The 16,367-nt window shown below is 25.2% G+C and overlaps 1 long non-coding RNA gene across 1 annotated transcript; it reads left to right on the top strand.

Moving 5' to 3' along the window:
- The first annotated feature begins 1,716 nt into the window (after nucleotides 1-1,716).
- Nucleotides 1,717-15,057, top strand: LOC129984623 (uncharacterized). The gene is made up of 6 exons (XR_008785510.1): nucleotides 1,717-1,843; nucleotides 2,458-2,575; nucleotides 5,319-5,368; nucleotides 7,526-7,661; nucleotides 12,165-12,224; nucleotides 14,407-15,057. It is a non-coding gene; the product is annotated as an uncharacterized LOC129984623 (long non-coding RNA).
- Nucleotides 15,058-16,367: the final 1,310 nt, after the last annotated feature.

Below are 16,367 nucleotides of genomic sequence, written 5' to 3'. Positions count from 1 at the left end.
TGTCTTAAAATCTGTAGAGAAGAAGAAGAAAAAAAAAACTTTTATCACAGATATAATGTCATGAGATTATTATTTTTTATTTTTAAGGAATCCAGTCTTTTTCAAAAGTATAAAAGGAAGAACATTTTTTTTTTAAATTTTACTTAAAGATGGGATATAAATTTACTACATAATGTAAATTATTTCCAGTGCGACAGAAATGTTAAATTTAATGGTATTACAAATGCACGAGTGTGCATTAATGTACAAAAATAGTGTAACAATTTTTATCAGTGTAGAGAAAAATTAGCGCATTTGGTAATGCGGCAAGTTAAAGCGAGAATTTGTTTATTTTTTAAGAACAAAACAAAAAGAAGTATATTGCATCGGTACTATGGATATAAGATTTTCATTAAAAAAATGTTTGCTATATTTATTTATTTTAATGTTTTCAAAGAATTGTTAATTTAATTCTTTAAGTCTTATGTTTTCTTAAATCCTTTGAAAAAAAATTCAAATTTGTCATTTTTTTTAAACATACTTTTTACAAAAAATATATTTTTGATTCTATAGTTGTAATTAGATAGCACTAGTAATAAAATCTATTCTAGTTGCAATATCAGAAACCATAAAGATAGAAATTGAAAACAGATATTAAATCTGAATTTCGATGTTTTCCTGCGAGTACTAACTGATAAGTGGATCGAATGGTTACAGCGAATCTGTAATTCAAAAAGATAAATGTATAATAACTCCCATCGCCCCTTTTCACCTTACTCAAAGAATTCCTTTTGTGAATGCTTATTCCTTTCGGACATGTTAGGCATCTTTACGTTCCTCTCGCAGTCAACGGATATTGCCTTGAAGCAATCGTTCCGTCTTTAATTGTTGTAAGCAGAAGAGAGCCTGTTATCTCTTTATTGCTTCAGGAAAGTTCTTATAATTATTGAGACTGCTTGGGAAGTATCATTTTCTTGGAAAATAAATCGGCAAGTGTTGAAAGGGAAGTCTCCTAAGTTTAATGGTTTCCTCTTCTTGAAAATCGGACAGATAAAGTCAGGTCTACGCAGTAGAATACTTTGATTATTAGCCATTGTGCCTGAATTAAAACACTTCTCCTAGAGAAAGCAGCAGAAAAGAAAAGAGTTATTGAATTTGCATGGGAGATTTTATGAACTAACTGACAAAACATGAAAAGTTGAATTGTAAGCAGATTCAGTGTCATTATTTAAAAAATGTTAATAAAAGAACCCACAATAAAGAATTAGTTAATTTTTAATGAAAATTATTTGCACTAGTACATCTTCCCTTGCAACTCATTTTGCTAACTACAAAAATTTCGTGATCTTTACAATCTTTGCTCACGTGAATTCCTTTTGATCGTTTATAAAATATCAATTCAAGATTCTGCTTAATAATATAGATAAGACCATTATTTAAACGAATAAATAGAAAAATTGGACTCCATTCAGTAATGCTGAGAATGATCTCACATGATCTATCAAATAAACAAGTCTTGTTTTCACGTGATTCTTTTTCATGACATTCGGGACACGAAATCTTATGGTTACAGTCATACGCCCACATTCCATTGAAAGGAAATTTAGCATTGAAACGAATCGTTATATATCGCACAGCTCATGAGAAAATTTATTTTGCTAAACAGGATATGAAGACATATCAAGAGAATGGCAACGGATTTGCTTCAAATCTTTGATGATGTCATTGTGCTTATTTGTTTAGGGTTGCTATGTATTTTCAACATGAGAACGCCAAACAGATGTACTCACTGAACTCAAGACTAAATTCAGAATGCATTTGTGCATGTTCATTTCAATTAGTCTTCTGGTCAATTTTTCAAAAAGTATTTAAATAATTTTTCGAGTTGTACATTAATTTAAAATTCATTCATATACTATCTAAAATACAGAATTTATGAAGTGATTCCCAAATTAGAGGGCCCCATGAATTCCAATTTTAATTTGGATATGTTTATTGGAACAAGTTTAATGGAATACATATATTTTTTTTTATTTATCATTAAAAACAAGCTTTATTCTTATTAACTTATTGAAAAATGATGAAAGGTAGCGGATAATATATAGCATTTTAAAAACAAATGAAAGTACTTGTTCTAAATCAATTTATAAAATTTTCTATAAATTTATTTAAAAAAGAGTGAGAGAGAGAAAGAAAAAAAATTCAGTTTTAAATATCAGTATATCTATAATTAGCGTTTTCATACATAATGTAAAAACTATAAACACAATTCATCTTGAGTGTTTTAGTTGTTAATTTCACAAATTGTTTTATAGTATTTGTGAATTTTTCTTTTTTATGTAAAGGATAATGTTATAAAATTATAATTTTAAAGTCCATTTTTTATTAAATTTTTTTTATCTTTCTCTATCATGGTAATTTTTTTTCTCTTATTGTTGCATATCCCAGTGATATTTGTATGTGTTTTATTTTCAACAGGTGCAACATGAAAAATTAAAAAAACATAAATTCAACTAAGAAGGCAAGAAATTTTCTGAAGATTAGTTTCAATGTCTTGGATGTTTCCTTTATGTATTCCATTCATTATGAGTTAGAGGTATTTTTCTTACTTAAATATAAAAAATGAATTTTATATTTAGATCTTATAAAATAGATTTATTTATCAATTTGCAGTGTTAATTCAATCTGTGTGAATCAATTTACATTCTTCACTTATTGTGGCAAACTTAGGTAAAATAGAATCTAGGGCAAATACCAAAACTGCATATTTCCTTCTATTTTTAATTATTTATTGGAAACATGACTATTATTTTCTTCTATCTCTTGATATTGAGCAGTATAAAGACTAAAAGTGCAACTAAACCTAAATAAAAATATATAATATTTTGGAATTTATCTGATCTAGACATTGCAAATAACTTTGCAATGATTATCATATATAGAGAGCCTTTTAATATAAAATGTATCAAAAAAAATTCTTGAAATACAAATTTAATGAAATTAGTTCGAAGGTTTAGCTTACTTACACAGATAATTTAAAACTTAACCTTAATAATTTTCTCCACTTTAATTTTAATAATTAAAATGAGGTCTAAATAAAAACAAATAATTGTTAACATGGAGCTTTTAATACATAAGAAAAATTGAAATCAAAAATAATTTCTATTCATATCATATTTGAAAAAAAAAAATATTAAAGGTATACAAATTTTCTGATCTATTGAAAAGGAATATGTATATGAAAATTAATGAAAAAGTTATGTATCGTACTTTTGTCTTTAGGCATTATATGGAAATTCGAAATATTGAAGTAAAACATTTGTTAACACATATATAATTATTCAAAAGTTTTGGTAATTAGTTTAATATCTACAATAATATGCAGAATTATTTCACATTTATCATTAAATCTATCTATTTATTTACAATTAATAATATATCTAACAAACTGCAAAAATATTAAAACATATTGCATGAAATGAAAAGGAATGCAATTGCTGATCTGAATTAAAATTAACACATCAATTTGTCTATGACATGTAAAATTACACTTAATTATAATTTTATTAACAATCTTTTTTACATACTTATGAAAGCGTATATATTACATCTAAAAATTTTGAAAACTTTTAGGTGTTAGAATCATTATAAATTCACATTTCTTGGTTTTATTGATGCACACACATATATTTCATTTCATTGAAATCAGTTTATATTCAAAAGAATTCATTTGCCGTCTTTTTATTTTGTTGTGTTGAAATTCTGTCATATGATAATATAAACTTTCATTAGCTAAAAGTATTTTCACTGCTTGCTGTTAATATTGCTTTCATCAAAAATATCAGGGAAATACCTCATATAATTTAAAAGTTAAAAAAAAATAAAAAAATTATAATAAATTTATGAATATAAGTAGGATGAAAATAGCTGATTGATTTTTCCTTATTATATCTACACTATCTTAATTCATAATATAGTTTTTTTACTTATAAATTTCATGATAGGCCCTTTTATTTTATTTGAAAATTATTTATGTTTTTTTTTTTTTTTTTTCAAAAGTATTAATCCAAATTCCAAACGCTCAATCATTTAGAATACTGTTGACCTTTCTTTTGCTGTTTAATAGAGGTTTCAACTCATGAAAACAAATGTCATCTCTCGAATTTATTTTCATCTAATTTTGTGCCACAGTTTTTCCCCATCTTCTATTGACACCCCAAATGACAAAAACCAGGAAATTTATTTTTATTATGAGTACTTTCCATCTATTATTTTATTTTGAGATATATGTTTGGGTTATATCAATTATAAATATGCTTTCTAATATTCATAATATGATTTTTGTGAACATACTTTCCGATTATCTGTTCTACTTTCCAGATATTGGAAAAATGATTATTCTGAAACACCCAATACTCATATTGAAAAATTTTGAAATTCATGCAATTTTTATTAATGCTGTTTTTGAGTGTTGATTGCTTTCACAAGAATAAAAAAATAAATTAAATGTTTTCATATAAATACGAAAGATTTATAAAAAAAATATAGGTACTCCTTTTTTATCAAATAACATTCATTTGAGTTTTGATGTAATTTTTTTTTTTTTGAACACTTGGAATAATCATAAACTCTAAGTCAAAGCTAATAACAATAAATTTTCATTTAATTCCTATTCCAATTAGGAAAGCCTATTGCCTTTGAAAGATTTTTATTTTCTCTCATTTTGATGAAACTATTTTAATTTTTATAAATTTTGGGAATTGGAGCTTATTAGAAACTTAATTTCCTTTCTTTTAAATACTACAAATTCTTCTTTAGGGTTCTTTAATTTTTCATCCCCTGACAACTCCACCCAGGGCACATGTCGCACTTACACCACTGTTTACTTAGCATTTCTCAATTTAATACATCTGAAAAATATTTATTATTCTATTTTTTAATTGAAAAATTTATATTTTAATTATAAATTTTACTGTAATTAAAACGATAATAATAATTGTGGAATTATCGCATTTAATTTTTAAAAGGTTATACTTGTTTTTTTCTTTTCCAAGATGGTGCTGAAATTCTTTATCTGAAATAATTTTTTGCTGAAATTCTTTGAATGTATAATTTTTTGATATATGCTGGAAAATAACAAAATAATACCTTGTGTTTCCCAAAATATTAAATAATATTATATAAATTTTGGTTTTCATTTTTCATAACCATTAGTAGTAGTTTAATAATTTTCTTAGCATCAGTTATAAAAAAAATGTTTGATTCTAAAATTAATATTGATACATAATGGAAAAATAAATCAGCAAAATTTTTATAGTCTTTTTTTTTATTTTTTCCAGAGTTATGAAAAAGATTTTAAACCAGTTAGAACTAGCTACTGAAATTTTGGGTAAGAAGAAATTCTGAATCGTTATAACTCTGAAACTTATTGAGAATGCTATATATTTTTCATTCTTGATATTTATGTTTGTAGGTAATTTATTTTAATACTATTATTTCTTATTAAATAAGTTATAAGTTTTTATATATTAATATTATCCTTTAATTACCTGCTGTTTTATGAATTTTGTCTATCTTTGCAATGTAAGAAAAGAATACATTTGTGATCTATATCTTGAATCATGCTCTCTTAGTTTTCCACTTTTATCAGTTTCTTAACATAGATGTTATTTAAAAAAGTTGCTGTAACCTGAATCATGTTAAAAGTTTTGAGTAATCTTTTTTATTATTATTAAACTTTTTCTAGTAAAAGAAAAGTTATAAAATAAGTTATTGTCTAGTGTAGACTTTACTTATATTTTGTAATAATTGTCTACATATTTATTAAAAATGAGACTTAAAATTCTATTATTGCTTGACTATTACAATAAATGATGTTTTAATAAACCCTCAGTATTTTATGCATAAGTGAAAGTATATCTTACCTTTTGAGATTGCCTAGGGTCCCTACAATAGAGCTCCTGAAGCTTCGAGACTTTTCAGTATTTACTAAGTAGTTTAATTTTGTACCTTTATTGAATTTATAATGGGCCTACACTCAGGCTTGAAAATTAAAATCAAATATGATTTAAGCTTAGAAAATTAATCTAACAACATTTTAAATCAATTTTCTTTGTAAATTTTATATTACATTGCTTTGTAATTCTTCATATAATATATATAATGATATTTTTAATCTAATTTAAATCTAAACAAGTAGACCAAACAAAGGATAGCCTGGTTGGTAGGGTGCTGGATTTGTGTCCCTTGGGTTGCGCGTTCAAATCTCGCCGGCCGTAGATTCTCTGTGTGTAGTAGTGGCTTGCGCACGTATAAATCTGTCATGGTCACAAAGTCCTCCATATTGAGAGTAATACCACTGGGGGTACTGGAACAGGGGTGATCTTTCTCTGATTCTGGTCTAAATTACAATCTGTGGATGAATGAATGAAATGTATGAATGAAGTTCGCCCCATAAAAAGGGTTGTGACATGTTTGTAACTAAGTCGTACTCTTGGCCCTAGATGGCGCTTCTGAAAAACAAGAGACACACCCTTGACTTAAAATCACTGACTTGTAAAGTCAGTGGACTTGTCTATGACAAGTGCCATTAGAAACAATAACAAATTTCCTAATTTTTTAAACTTTATATTACTTTATTCTAAAATGTTCTCTTATTTCCTGATCTGAATACTACTTTTTATATAATAATTACTAACACTTGTTTTTGAAAAATCAATGACAATTGCAATTTCTCACACTCTGAGTGAAGGGATAAAAATCACTAACATCTATGCATTTCTTTCAGAGATACCCTAGATTCCCTTTCCTAAGTTTTCATATGTCAATGAAATCACTTTCAGAATCTCATAGTAAAATTACTGATGGGAAAGCTTTTATATTGCAAAGAGGGTGGATGTTTATCTTTATTATTGATCTTCTTTCCCTTGTATACATTATGACTCTTGTAGAGAAATAAATTGAAGTTAATTCCAAAAGTTTTTTTCTTTTTTTGCCGCTCATCTGCAAAATTATGTTTACGTGTATATATTTATTGTTTTATAAAGTAAAAAATATCCAATGCTATAACTAAATAGTACTTAGATTATGTTAAAAAGTTGTTATTTTTTATAAATTACTTTAAAATTTTAATTTTGCTTTCTTTGTACGTGATATACTGAAACCAAATGTCTTGAATGTGATCCACAATTTAATGTTTAAATATCACAATTTGTCAACATTTGTTACTTAAAACTGCTTATAAAAAGATTAAATAAAAATCAGTTAAATTATATCTGATTTTGAGGGTTGAGGAATGGGAAAGGAGATTTTGAGACTTCCATTTTCCAAGTGCTCTTAAAAAGCTCAATTCTGTCCTGGATTTATATTTTAAAAATTTATATTTTTATATTCCTATTTGAAAATTATTATATTTTTTTATATTTATTTTTGAAAATTTTATAATATTATAATGAATGTTGAATAATTTTGAAACAGTGTTACCATTCTTTATTACTTAATTCATACATATTACCTTTTAAAATTCATATTTTGAAATTTATTTTAGGTAAATTATTTGAAGCCAATTACTCTGATCAATGATAGATTCAGATACTTTGCAGCTCTAGACAGTAGTAATTATGAAGCCTCTCTTTAAACAAGATGGTCCATTTAGTTTCACATTTCTATCATATTTTTTTTAGGTTAGTATTTTTTATTTATCAGTTATCTTATTTATCTATCCTGACTGTTCGATATATAACTATATAATCTACAATATTATTAAAGCAAATGTTTGGTTATATATATATATATGAATTAATAACTAAGAAAATGTAATGAAATAGATAAGAACCTTATCAATTATATTTGATAAAATAATTGTATTGTAACATTTAATCATCCATAAAATTTGTATGTTTTACAAACCTCTTTATTTGGCAATTATAAAAATAGTCTTAATTTTTTTTAAATTTACCTTCTTGCAACTTTTCTCAATCCAGCACCCATAGGCAGCTGTGGTTGAAAATTTTCCACTGAATGTGATAATATCAGATGTGTCTTACATGAAAGCAAAGTTTTTTCATATTGGAATGTTGATAATGTCCTTGAATCAAATTTTCAATGATTTATGGAAAAAAATTTCTGGGTTATAATGATGCTTTTTAAAAAAAGATGAGTATTTTTCTGCAGTCATTATTAAAAATTTAACAAAATAATCAGATTATAAATAGTTTTTAAATATTTGGAATAATGTTTTTTTTTTTTTTTTTTTTTTTTCATTTTTAATTTGGGCTTTTTTTCTTTCCTTTGTGTTTAATTCTGAGTTTATTCTGAAATTTTTTATTAGTATAATTTTTCTATGGAGCACTGGAAAATAAATACAAATTATAAATCTTCATTTTCACATTATTAGTTGTAATATAATTTTATTTCTGTGAGTTGCAAAAACACATTTTCATTTTCATTAACTTGAAATATCGAAGTTTACGTCTAAAATGATTATAAAATAAATAAATAAATATGATCTCTTTCAGATTATTTGTAATTTCTTCTTTTGCTTTAAGAAATATGATTATTAATTTTGGGTAAGAAATAATTCTGAAGTGTGATAATTCTCTTTATTTTATTTCTTTGAAAATACATTGAAATATTGTATAAGTATGAGAAAAGCTAGATATTTCTTAAAGAAGCTTTGTAAAAAATTATTTCCATTTTATTTAGGTTGCCCTTTTTAATATTGATGTTATATTTTAATAACCATGTTATGAATTTTATCCGCGCAAATAATTTATTAAAAAAAATTATATATTCACAATTGTAATCTATAGCTAGATGACATGCTAAATTAATTTTCTTCTTCAATAATTTCTTTTTTTATTGTGTTATGTACCTCTAAAGTAGCTGCCTTCCATTCCATGCAAAATTTTTGCTCTTCAATTTTTAAAAATTATATTACAATAAACCCTAATTCATTGCTTCTGACACAATTTTGGGATTTTTTTTAGTTTGATGTTTATTATTCAAAGATTTCTATATTACTTTTAAATGATACAATTTGTGTTTGCTGGATCTTTCCATTTTTTCAGAAATTAATTTATTTTTCATTTTGATTCTTCATTAGAAAAGTAAATTCTTAGTTAATTTTTTTAATAGTTGTTGAAGAGAGGCCAATAATATCTATCTACTATAATATACTGTGGTTGAAATTTGATATTGTTTCAAATTCCGTACTATAGTAACAGTCAGTATATAGAGTAGTTTGTGTATAATAGTATAAAATATTCTAATAATTAACAACATTTAATTTACCATATTGAATGCTACATATTTAGTATAAATATTAGTAATATAGTATAATATTCAGTCAACAACTTTTGATGTGAGATATTGTTTATATTATTTCTAAGTCAGGATCATTGTGATCTCAAAGCAATGTGAGTTTTAGGACTGGAGTATTCCAAGTTCAAAGTTATATTCTACCTGAATGTGAGAGTCTGGTTCACCATGAATCTGATACTGAATCTGAATGCTGGTTCAAATGTCATCCTCTTCATATGCCTGCAGTTCAAAAAGATCAGGTTCATGTAAATGCAGCCCTTGTGCTCATCCAAAACATGATACTAATAAAACTTAGCTAAACCAAATTAAAATAAAACGTAAACTTACATAGCTGGCAGAAGAAGAAAAAAAAAAAAAAAAAAATTGTGCTCAAAGCATTTGCATTTTATAATGATGTAACTGGGGTGAGGCAAGCCTGTTGTGTGACCTTGATTTAGGCACCAATACCAGAAGGAGCAAAATTGAGGAACTGGTTTGTTGTATGGAGGAGTCTTTTTTCTTTGACTCTTGTTCTTAGGGTCTTAATAATTAGTGATTCTAATTAAGTAAGGGAGAAAATTAAGATTAATCCCTTTTTACAATCTGAGAATGAACTCAAACTAAGCATCTCTAAAGAGGTTAACAAACAAAGATCCAAAACTCCATCTTTGAAAAGTTACGGTACTTTTCAAAGATTTGGGTCTAAGTGGAGGGGGCTGGGGGTGCATGCTTGAACCATCATAAGATCTTTTTAGAAAGAAAAACATGATACTTGATGATATTTCACAGGGTTTCCTATGTTATATATGGTGATAAACTGTTATAGTTTGCATATTCATACTTACAGAATAAATTCATGACATATTAAGATAAAGTAATTTTCTGTTTTTAAAATATATGCAAAAAACCTTATACTTGTTTAATACTTATTTACAATTTTTAAAACTTATTTAATACTTAATGCTTATTTATGAAACAATAGTTTTTTACTTATTTAATAGAGTGTAAAGAAAATCAGTCCCAAGTAATCAATATACAAAATTTCTGTGGATAAAGGAAATAATATATATATGAATTTTTTCTTTTCATTATTATCTTAAATGTGACTTTTTTTTTTTTTACTTTTAAATGTATTGTGTGCATTTTATCTTTTTAGTACAGAATCGATGAAATGCATATTTTTTTTTACATTTTACTGATGTATAAAACTTTTATACAAACAATTGTTCAAATGTTTTATTTAAATTCTTTTAAAATGTTTTAAGTTATAATGTATCAAATTTTCTCAGCAAGTTTCATAAAATTTCATTAAAAAAACAGTATTATAAAATTTGTTTTCTTTAAATCATTTTGTGATATGACCTTATAATGTCTGCCTTTTAGATCATATTTAATATTATGCAATTGTAGTTTCTAATATTAAAAGAGAGTATTATATCTATTGTCTATTTGCCTATTGATATATTACAGTTTAGACTGTTTATCTGTAGATTATGGAATTTTGTACAAATATGTATTGGAGATTTGGATTGTACCTTAAACTTTTTTGAACCTTGTAAATAATTTTTTTCAATTAAAAAGTTAACAAAATTACAAAGCTTTTTATTGATAACTTCTGAAAATATTAATAGACAAAAATAATTTTTATTCCATCTTAAAATTATAAAAATTACTTTTTTATTGATAGAAATTTAATGTTTGGTTTTTCTGTAATGTTAATAAATTTTTTAAATATGATTTGCAATAAGGATTTTCATTTTTGAAATATAATTCAAATTTCTTTATTTTATCAACTTTGTAATTTATCAAGTTATTTTATCAAGTTTTCTTTTTCTGTTGATAAAAATTATTGTTTATCAGAAAAATTTTTTAATCAAGGATTTTATTTTCTCTTTAAGCTTTGAAAATGATAATTTACCAATATTAGATTTTCAAGTAATAAGTTAAGTAGTTCTTTAGGTTAGTATCAAGTAATTTTATTTTAGGGCTAGGTTTTTCATTGATTCTTATTAAATGTACAAGAAGTATTTAGAGGATTTTTATAACTTTTAAAATAGTATATAATTTTAACTATGTTTTTCCTAAGAACTACTAATTTTTCTTTTTTTTAAATTACCTGTATCTATAAATTTGTTATTCACAAATATGATATAAACAGATTAAATATGCAAGTTTCAATCAACAAAGAAGTATAATTATTGTAATAATCATTTGATGACTGAAAATGTTTATATAAATCAAATATTTTTTTATCAACTTTTATATTTTTTACATATTTTTCTGCATATAAATATGTTCTTTTCTCCTGTGTTTATCATTAAGGGTGTGTGATCTTTTTTATTTCTGAGTTATATTTGGCATATGATATTTTTTTTATATGTAAATGAATGTTTTAGATGGTAACTAAATATTTTTTTATTATTATTTTCGTTTTCTAAAAACGTATATTTGGGCATTTCATAAAATAGTAATTTTGCTTAGTTTCAAGATGAAAGCAGTTATGATGCTTAATTTGTTATTCAGTTCTTATGTAACTAAAATATGCATTTTATAATTAGCTACGCAATATGAAATTATTCTGACTTAAATTAATTTCATGTTGATCCAAATGATAAATAATTTTAATGTTTCATATTTTTTTTTTTTGGCATTCATTCTGCTTAATTTTTTAACAGCTAAATGATGAGTTAGATTTAGATTATTAACTTAACTAAAAGCAAAATGTGCAAGTCATTTTCATTTTGTTTATGCATAAAAATTTAATTCAATTAGTAAATCATGTTTTATATATTCATTCAGTTATATATATATATATTCAATCAGTAAATCATATTTTGGTATTTACTCATTTAATTTCTTATTGTTTGTTGTAATTAATGTTTCAGAGTAGGATTTTTTAAAGAGGACGCTGCTTTGGTATTTCTGCTGGACTCGATCACATGCAGGTAGGCCTTTGGCAGTTTCCTGTACTTTATTACTCCTTATTTATAAGCCCATTAACGGGGTTTCTAATTATTTATAAAAGATTTTATTTTCTTGTTAGCATATGTTTTTTGAAGTATTAGTTTTATACTGCAAAAATTCAGTTCTTGTGCATTTTTAAAATGTATGTTTTTGATGTATGATTTTTTTTAATGCACCTTTTTTTTTACAACTGAAAAATTCAACTTATTCTCTTGTGGATCTCATGTTATTATATCGACACAAAAACTTCTATGCCCTGCTCTAGATTCAGTTGAAAGTTTTGCTGCCAAATCAGAAATCTGTGTTTAGTAATTAGGACTGCTTTAATTTGGTATTAAATTCGAAGATAAAGTTTTTTTTTTAACCTCTACATTTTGGTGAAAAGTGATTAAATTCTATTCATTATCAGCTGTTCTGTCTTGAATTATATACATTAGGTTTCTCATTTCCTTTCTAATAATCAAAGATCCATAAATTGAGACAGATGAAAAAAATGGGACTGTTTGTTTTTTGAAGCTGTTTTAGCATTATGTCTGTGTTATGTAGCACTTTGTCTAATAATCAAAGATCCATAAATTGAGAGAGAGATGAAAAAAATGAAACTGATTATTTTTTAAAGCTATTTTAGCATTATGTCTGTGTTAAGTGACCATTGGAAGTGGATAGCTGTTTTGTGAAGGTTTACTCCATTTTTATCTCTCCATTTATCTGTATAGTAGTCACTTAAATGGTATTCAAGTGTTTTGGAAGTTCTTTTGCTCAAATTTTTTATTGCATTTTTTTTTAAAGTGATAGTTAAGTAAATTATTAAAAGAATTCATTTTAATCTAAATTCTGATTATTATTTATTGCATTTTATAGCAATAACAAACAAAATTTAGAAGTACATAGAATTTTGAATGAAAATGAAAATTACTTTTGTTTATTTATTATTAACTGTTAACATATATTTTGAAGATTTCAGTTTTATGTACTTGAATGAAAATGCATTTTATTTTATCTAGTAAGTTCAAATTTATAGTTAAAATTGAAAGTACATTGAACTGTTGAATGTTAAATATTTAATTGTTATTGTCAGTCTTTGTACTTAGTTCTTATTTCCCACTTCTATAATTTAGTTCCAATTTTAGAATATTTTACGGACTTTATTTCAAGTGCTCTTTATGATTATTATTTACCAGAAAGCTCTGACCAGAATCAATGTAGAGTTCTAATTTTAAATGAAAAATTACTTATTCTTATAGTGAATAGAAAAAATATGTTCAGTTTTTTGGAAGATCTTAACTAGGAAAATTTTTTTGAAAATGCAGTGGAGGAAACATAATGAAATGTTTTAAAAAATGACTACTTTGATGTGGTGTTGATCTATTTTGTCTAATATATCTCAGATTTGTAACCATTTAAAAATAGCAGATAAATATCCTTTTGCTTTGATGGATAAATAACATTGTGATGATATTAGAAGTGTTTTAAATATGCATTTGCAAAAACAGCAAATAGGTTTAGAATTTAAAAAAAAATGGAATTAAGTAATTAATTAAGAATGTATACTAAATAAGATATTACATTTTATTGATATCTATTCATATTTATTATAAATTAATTAAATTGTGTTTTTTATAATTAAAATTATGATATATCTTCAGAAAGACTGCATGACTTATGAATGGAACATCAAATTTAGTAATTAAATGCAGTTTACAGAATATTAATAACCAAAATAATTTTAATGCAGATAATTAATTTCTTTTTTCTTTTAAAAATTTATTACTAAAAAAATTTTTTTTTCATTTAAAATGATAATCTTTAATAAAATGATAAAATCTTTAATTTAAATACTATAAGACATAAACTAGTTTGAATTTACGTCTTATAGTGTGAAAGTAAAATTCTTTAATTTTGTAGTTTATTGCTATTGAAATGATATTTGCTTTTTCTATGAAAACAAAAATAATTAAATGTTAAATTCTGTGTAGCTAAATTATTAAGTTACCAAAATTCTTTATATAAATCTTTTTTTTTTTTTTTTTTTTTTTTTTTTCGCAAAATCACAGGTTATTTTAAATTACCAGCCATAGTGTGCTTTTTTTTTTATGTCTTATGTAATTCAGTTGCTGGATAATATTAAATGTTCAAGTACTAATAATGCATTTTATTTTTTAGGACATTTGAAATTTTGATTCACTAATATAAAATATTGTAGCCAGAAATTTAAACAAATTCAGAATTTTCCTGGGCCTTCTGCTTTTGGTTACAATTGTATTCTAATGTATTATATAATGAATTTAAAATATATTTCTTCTAAAGACAAAACATCAATGTGTTCTGGAGCCATTTTGGTTCATTTCAATTTCTGATTAGAAGAAGAGTAATCAACAACTGCTAGGCTGCTCTTCTTGACAATTATGATTTGTTTATAATATTGAAGTTCATTATTCAGTCAGTTTTGGTTACAGATGTGTAGATTTTTTTTTTCTTTTTTGTTCAAAATGATAATGAGTTGAGAATACTTTACTATGATTAATAAGACTGGAGATGATGTGTATAAACATGCAGGCTTCACATTTTTTTCCCCAGGAATATATTTACCTCAACCAACCTAAAATGCAATTTTTTGCATCCTTTTGAGGAATTTTCCTAATGGAACCATATGCCTATTTCTAATTGTTTAAAAACTAGGATTGGGTAATTATTCAAATTGATATACTATATATCAATTACAATTTAATTCTTTCTTTCTTTTTTTTTCCATAATTTTCAGATTTATCAATTAGCAATGATATCATATATCTTTGTACTGAATATTCAGTTAATAAAATGATCCAGAAATTTCAGTTATGTTTGTTAAGACTTGTGCTGTTACGTAATTTCAACTACTGTTATATGCTTTTAACTTCTGTATAGTTTTACTAATATCTTTAAATATAAGAAGTTAAATTTGTTTTAATTTGATTTTTACATTTTATGGAACTTTTTAAGATAATCAAGATTGTAATGATATAAACTTTCAAAAATATGTTGTTGGAATGAAATTTAATGAAGTTAAATTAATATGGGCTAAATTAAAATAAAAATTAGAAATTAATTAAGATTGAAATTAGATTGGGATTCATTATATATATAATTTGAAAAAGGGTTGAAGATATTCTTAAATGATTTTTTTTTTCATAATTTCAATGAAATAATCAAATTTTGAATTTCTTTTTGTCAAGATTTATTTGCCCAACCATGGCGAATATAAAGCCTCTCTCTCTATAATAGCCCTCTTACGGAATGCAATGATATGCCGTTTAAAGGATTCGTCATTACATCCTCTGTAACAAAAATCCCAGATTCTCTTGCGAGTATCTAGTACAATCAGTACGAGCAGCAATTATTGACTAACGGAGCTTAGATGTGGAGAAGACTTTTATGCTTCATCGAAATTGAAAATTATTTTAATTAGCAATCATCTACTGGGGCAGGCCACAATAGACAAATATTGAATCTTCTAGTAGACTTGAAAAAGCAGATGCTAGCAATGCAGGTAAGTCTGTAACTTCTTTTGCTGATCTTTCAGCAATAGGGGACAATATTGGACACTAACTGTTGGCAGCATCAATTAACTATTCAGGTCAGACTTTGGACTTCCTCAAATCTTGTAGTCAAATACTGGCTCTGATCTTTCACTCCGCAATACCTGGCATTGACTAATAAATGATAATGAGCAAACATCTTAAAGAATTCATCTGTCCAAAAACTTTAGGTGTAAAAGTATTAGCATGTTGTAAATTTGCTGTTGAGGGAATCCTAATTCAAGGAGAAACAAAAGATGTGGTGCAAAGTTTCAGACTTTTATGAATGAAAAAAGAAGTAATGTCCTTCCCGAAGGGGAAATGAGGGGTCTATGCAGGAAAAGAAGTTGTAGAGACCTCCAACATTAGATTGTTTTCATAAATCCGGGAATTTATCAGTAGACTAAAGATAAGAAGTATGTCAGTTGCGGATTTTGTGCCTTACAAGTTCGGAACTGATATGATGTTACAAATTCCATAGCTTCAGACACGCTAAAAGTAATTGTGGAGAGTCCTTGGAGCTGTGTTCTCACTAACCGGTACTGCATGAAATTAATCTTGTCAGAATTG

This window comes from Argiope bruennichi, chromosome 9 (assembly GCF_947563725.1).
Source record: "Argiope bruennichi chromosome 9, qqArgBrue1.1, whole genome shotgun sequence".
NCBI lineage: Eukaryota > Metazoa > Arthropoda > Arachnida > Araneae > Araneidae > Argiope > Argiope bruennichi.
This window is presented reverse-complemented; position numbering and strand designations above follow the sequence as displayed.